Here is a 7,172-nt window from a genome sequence, read left to right as displayed (position 1 = left end):
AGAGCCATTCACCAAGTGAGTACACAAACACATCACCACAACATTTAAATATCTGGTTTTGACGAATAGTAAAACACTTTCATTTGGGGAACACATACATAAATTAATAGCCGTTTGTGCTCCACTAATTATGAGGGGCCGGTCTCAGCCAAAAATACCAGGGCCAATTTTTTGTCCTGCCTCCCAGAGAGGTGACAATCCAATCCATCCGTAAAGCCCCAGACAATTTCACTCCTTGGATCAATGCGACAATACCCTCCACCACCATAAGGAGATTGCTCACGGCGGAGCCATCCATCCATTTCCTGAGCCGCTTCTCCTCACTAGGGTCGCGGGAGTGCTGGAGCCTATCCCAGCTATCATCGGGCAGGAGGCGGGGTACACCCTGAACTGGTTGCCAGCCAATCGCAGGGCACATACAAACAAACAACCATTCGCACTCACATTTACACCTACGGGCAATTTAGAGTCTTCAATGAACCTACCATGCATGTTTTTGGGATGTGGGAGGAAACCAGAGTGCCCGGAGAAAACCCACGCAGACACGGGGAGAACATGCAGACTCCACACAGGCAGGGTCGGGGATTGAAACCCAGACCTGAGAACTGTGAAGCAGACGCTCTAACCAGTCTTCCACAATAATAAATAACAAATCATGCATCAAGAACACCAAAGAAAATCATACATTCATTTGTTGTGAATTCAAGGCAAATTGCACGAACCCTGAAAATAGTATGGCGCAGTAGGACCCTGAGTTAGTTTATAAGGCTTTGTTGAGTGCATTTATTGCATTTGGTTAAAAACTGTCAAATGGCACATAAAGTAGGATTTTACAAATAGATGCATGCTTTTTGGGGGGGGCGGTTGATCTTCCTAATAAGTAATAATACTGAAGAAAAAAAAAATCCACCAAGTAGGAATTGTTTTTTTCTTCAATATTGTGCACCAGATACAATGCATTCTCAGGGGTTCTTAAGAAGCAGTCCTTTCTGCTCATTTTTCCCTCGCCTTCTTCATGTCAGCACCACTTTTTTAAGTCAATATGTTTTGTTGTGGTGCTTATTTTTGTTAATAAATAGAAGCAGCTTGTGTAAACCAATCGGTCTCTCCTGTCTCAGAGTATTTCTATATTTTTCCAGATCTAGTGGTGGCTCTGTGTTAGCAGTTGATTCTCTTGGGCCTTAAAACCCTCACATTGTGCTTGCATGATTGGTGGTCTCTTCTGATTGAAATGAAGTCATCACTATATGTTATGTACAACCCCAATTCCAATGAAGTTGGGATGTTGTGTTAAACATAAATAAAAACAGAATTCAATGATTTACAAATCATGTTGAACCTATATTTAATTGAATACACTACAAAGACAAGATATTTAATGTTCATACTGATAAACTTGATTGTTTTTAGCAAATAATCATTAACTTACTTAATTTTATGGCTGCAACACGTTCTAAAAAAGCTAGGACAGGTGGCAAAAAAGACTGAGAAAGTTGAGGAATGCTCAACACCTGTTTGGAACATCCCACAGGTGAACAGGCTAATTGGGAACAGGTGGGTGCTGTGATTGGGTATAAAAGGAGGTTCCCTGAATTGCTGTCATTCACAAGCAAAGATGGGGCGAGGTTCACCTCTTTGTGAAAAAGTGTGTGAGAAAATAGTACAACAGTTTAAGGACAATGTTCCTCAACATACAATTGCAAGGAATTTAGGGATTTCATCATCTACGGTCCATAATATCATCAAAAGGTTCAGAGAATCTGGAGAAATCACTGCATGTAAGCGGCAAGGCCAAACACCAACATTGAAGGCCCGTGACCTTCGATTCCCTCAGGCGGCACTGCATCAAAAACCGACATCAATGTGTAAAGGATATCACCACATGGGCTCAGGAACACTTCAGAAAAACAATGTCAGTAAATACAGTTCATCGCTACATCCGTAAGTGCAACTTGAAACTCTACTATGCAAAGCAAAAGCAATTTATCAACAACACCCAGAAACGCCGCTGGCTTCTCTGGGCCCGAGCTCATCGAAGATGGACTGATGCAAAGTGGAAAAGTGTTCTGTGGTGCGATGAGTCCACATTTCAAATTGTTTTTGGAAATTGTGGATATCGTGTCCTGCGGGCCAAGGAGGAAAAGAACCATCCGGGAGCTAATTCCACGCCCAGAGAATTAGAACCTTGATAAACTGAGATCCCGGGGTTTTTCGGGGGCTTTTTTGTCGTTCTGACAATACAGCAGCTGCTATGACACTAAGGCCTGTTCAATAAATCGAATTAGCCCAAACGCCAAGTGTCTCGAAGTCTTCATTCACCCTATGCCAGACGGAAGTCGGAGTCCTCCCGGGAGATTTCCGACTCGGAAGCACAGGCGAACAAATTTAACCACAAACGCAAAGTTCAAAATCCCGCATCTGTGATCGAATGGGGTTGTGTTAGTGCCAATGGCACGGGTAACTTACACATCTGTGAAGGCACCATTAATGCTGAAAGGTACATACAGGTTTTGGAGAAACATATGCTGCCATCCAAGCAACGTCTTTTTCACGGACGCCCCTGCTTATTTCAGCAAGACAATGCCAAACCACATTCTGCACGTGTTACAACAGCATGGCTTCGTAGTAAAAGAGTGCGGGTACTAGACTGGCCTTCCTGCAGTCCAGACCTGTCTCCCATTGAAAATGTGTGGCGCATTATGAACCGTAAAATACAGCAACAGAGACCGCGGACTGTTGAACAGCTGACGCTGTCCATCAAGCAAGAATGGGAAAGAATTCCACCTACAAAGCTTCAACAATGAGTGTCCTCAGTTAACAAATGTTTATTGAATGTTGTTAAAAGAAAAGGTGATGTAACACAGTGGTAAACATGACCCTGTCCCAGCTTTTTTGGAACGTGTTGCAGCCATAAAATTCCAAGTTACTAAAAGCAATAAAGTTTATCAGTTTGAACATTAAATATCTTGTTTATGTAGTGTATTCAATTAAATATAGGTTGAACATGATTTGCAAATCCATGTTGTAGACAAGGGGCTTCAATACAAGACTATGAATTAATCATAGGGTGTATTGTTCTATGTGGTCTTAATATCTTTTCTATCAAAGGATGTATTTATACAGGTATACATTGTGTACTATGTCAAGGTTTGAGACTGGAGCTTCAGTACTGTTATATGATTTTCAAATTAATCATAGGATGTATTTTTGTATGTCAGGTTAATCTTCAAGTCTCATTATTCATTTTTACATGTGGCGTTTACATTCCTATTGAAATGACTCATAAGCAGCAGTCAAACAAGAAAATATGCTCATTGAAAGCAGAACTGCATGCAACTGAGTTAGAATGGAAATGTGCAATCATAGGTCATACATGCACACAAAGTGACATCCATATAACATAAATATAGACTATAGACTATATAAATATAAACAAATGCATAGATATCCATCCATCCATTTTCTGAGCCGCTTCTCCTCACTCGGGTCGCGGGCGTGCTGGAGCCTATCCCAGCTATCATCGGGATATTGGATAAAATTGAATGATTTGAGACGAGTTTCGCTTCGAAACCCCTTTCAGAAGCTCAGGGGCAAAGAAGCAAGGCTGCTCAATTTTTTTCTTGTGGGTGAAGGAGCGGGTGCACAATGGATTAACACAAATTCAAATGGATGACTTGAAAGATTGAAAGGAAGTGACGGATCTAATGGAGTCAGGCAAACTATTCCAACTGAACGGAGCTTTATATTTTCAAGCACATTTAAGTAACAGTACAACAGTAGCAGAGGAACAGAACTACACAGTACACAGTAATAATGCTTTATAAAATCAGTAAGTATGTTGCTCTCCTCAGATGAAACATCAAACCAGTTGTGTTGCACGCACACACACACACACACACATACACACAGGAGAAAGAAAGCACATTTGCGTGTGAGCCTAAAGTATGTTGACCTTACAGGAACCAGGTTGCAGTATGTGCAGCGTGACAATTTGTCTAACAGTTCTTCTAAACCATGGGAAGAACAAGGTGTATATCAAGGGGTTCGCACAAGAGTTGAAAGAATATAAATAAATAAAATAGGATTTAAGTGGAGTCATTTTTTTGCTGTAATTAGTGAGAGAGAAAATGTAGTACGGACAAAAGCTCATCAGGAAGACCAGACTATCACCAAGAAACCAGCAGGATGCTTGATTGTAGAGCTGTCCCGCTATCATCAGGAGACCTACCAGAAAGTCGGAGACGGCGAGCGAGAGGAGGAGGAGGTTGGTGGGTCTGTGGAGCTGCCTGCACACCAGGAAAAAAAAGGCAACATGATGCAAATGACATGTTCTCATTTGGACAACAAAAAAAACAAAGGTAAACTTTAACATTAACCTCATAGTCACAAAGCACAGATGTGGGAAATGGAGCTGCGAGCCGGGAAAAAGAACATGTGCCGAAGTGGGAGATTGCGATGATGACGAGCAGGTTGAGCAGCACAGTGAGGACGCAGACGACGGGCAGCACAACACTCAAAAGAACATCATAACCCAGATAACCCAGATGAGGACTTCCTGCAGGAGAGGTTGGCCAGCTCTGGAAAGCAGAGTTCTGATTGGTTCTCAGTCTCCATCGAGAAGCTGGAGCTGAGACAGCATTCTGCCTAAACCTCTTTGTTGTTTGCCTCATTTATGCGTTCTGGTACTTCCCCCAAGAAAATCTGAGTGGATCAAAGTTTGTCATTGTTCTCGAAGTATGATGTTATGATGACTTCTACTAATTGTCGACAGTAATATGGGTCTCACATCATATTAACAATGGTTCCATTCACATATTGTTGTTATTGGACCCAAAGTCAGCAAAAAGACCCACCTAGGGTTTAGGGTTAGGAGGACAGGAGGCCTCATTGTCGTGCATCAGAAGGGACAGGGTTACTGATTGTAAAGATTTATCCACTTCCACAGATTTTTATCTGCTACAGACTTCAAACATTAAGATTAAAAAATGGGCCATTCAACAGTTTTGGTCGTCATGTGTGCGGTGTGCTCCACGAATCTCAACATAGCAGACCACACACATAAAGATTCCGTTGCAGCGCCGATCTCGAAATCTCACCTGATCACCCGTAATCTCAATAAAATAATAAAGGCCTGTGGAAGGCCAGTTGAAGTTCCTCCAAGATCCATGATGGATGTACCTTCAGTGGGGAACAAAGGCGATGTTGGGGTGATGCAGCAACGGTTGCGGTGGAAGTTGCGTCCGATGACAGCGCAGCCAGAGAATTCGCTGGCGGTATACCAAAGTAAATCTTCCAAAAGATGGTGGAAAATAAGCAGGAATGACCAGAGAAGTGCCAGCCATATGGCAATGTCGTTGACCCACATGACAGCTGGACAGCTGGAGCAGACAGGAGAGGCTGCGAGCCATGCAGGTAGGCTCGCGTTCACCCACACGCTCACAAGGGCAATAATGACAACACAGACGTAGCTTGCAAAGGGAAAAGCCAAAATGTTGCAATTCCACGGCAAAAGTCGAATAAAAGCTGGCAAAAGGCAAAAGGCAAAAGTCCGGGTTTATTCACAGGAGTGCAGCGGCAGCAAGTCGCGGCAGCGTTCACTCAACCGGATGTTTACCAGCTCAGGAGGAGTAGGAACCGTGCTGAGCTGAATATACTGTCAGCCATGAGCAGTAATGCCAGTAACATCTTACAAAGTTACAAAGTAACACATTACTCCAAAATTCCACCATTTTGAGTAATGAGCTAAGTAACAAATTACTCTCCCCAGGAGAATACACAGATTACAGTTACTTTTGCCAACCGGCAATAGTAGTTATTTTTGAGCCATCTATGTCTCACACCAAATACTGATGCATGGCTGTTGACTTCAAAACTGCCAGTGCAGCAATTCATCAGCATTTAACTGTTCAAGACCACAGATTTTTTTATTTTTTTTTAAATGAATGCGATTGGGAGGTGATTGTTGATTCTACAATGCACAGTGACGGTGCAGTACCATAAAAGTGCAAAAATAATGCACAATTTCACTATCGCCAAACTATTTTTGTTATTTTCCTTTGTTAAAAGTATACTTACTTTTTATTTACACATTAAGAATACAGTTTTTCTGGTGTGTTAAGTGCGCAATGCATTGTGGGTTAATTATTCATGTTTCCTATTGAGGCAGCCGTCACTATGAAGTACTATCATTAGACTATACAGAGAACACAGAATGTCGCCAAGAAACCAGTCGTTTGATATGCCAAAGATGCATCCTTGTTTCATCAGGAGTCCCACCAGCAAGTACACAATGGCAAGAGAGAGGAGGAGGAGGTCGGTGGGAGTGTGGAGCTGCCTGCACATCAAAAATAAAAAATAATTGCATGATCGCCAAGACATGTTCTCAACAACGTTAGAGGAACCAAAGCACAGACATCCATGTTAAGTTCAGTCACAGGCAACGTGTGTGAAATGGAACTGCGAGCCTGGAAAAAGAACGTGTGCCTGAAGTGGGAGATTGAGATGACGACGAGCAGAAATCAGTTATCCAGAAAAAAACAGCTACATTAGTCACATTAGTTTTTGGTATAAAACACTGACGTCATCCTGTTTTTGACATTTTCCACTCGATGAAGAACAACAACAAGACTGCTGTTTGTCTCTCTGTCTATCTGTCTGCAGGGACAAACACAAGCATTCCCTCACGTGTTGTTGTGTGTTGTCTTCACACCTCTGACTACAAGCTGCTGTCATCATCACAGGTGTCAAAAACATGGCTGACTAAAAGCTCAGAGGACCTCTTCCAGGACATACCTGGTGCAGTTGAAAATAGAGTTGGTAAAGCTGCTTTAAACCACTTTGCAACTTTATCCCTGACCTGTCAGGAGATTTCCTTGGCCTTTTTTCATTAGTGTTACTCCAGCAAATCAGAACAGGTGCATTTATACTGAGGGTAAATTACACATAGGTGGACTCAATGACTTGTGCAGTCAATTGGTTGTATTGGATTGGTTTTTAGGGTAAGAGAGTACAAGGGGCTGAATACAAATTGTCTCGCTCAGAGGTGACGGCCAAATTGCAGCTGCATTCAAGACTTCTGTTTTTTCATTTGTATGATTTCAACTCGTGTGTGAACCCCTTGATATACGCCTTTTTCTACCCCTGGTTTAGAAGAGTTGCTCAACAAACACATT

The sequence above is a fragment of the Phyllopteryx taeniolatus genome, chromosome 12 (genome assembly GCF_024500385.1).
Source record: "Phyllopteryx taeniolatus isolate TA_2022b chromosome 12, UOR_Ptae_1.2, whole genome shotgun sequence".
Taxonomy (NCBI): domain Eukaryota; kingdom Metazoa; phylum Chordata; class Actinopteri; order Syngnathiformes; family Syngnathidae; genus Phyllopteryx; species Phyllopteryx taeniolatus.
This window is presented reverse-complemented; position numbering follows the sequence as displayed.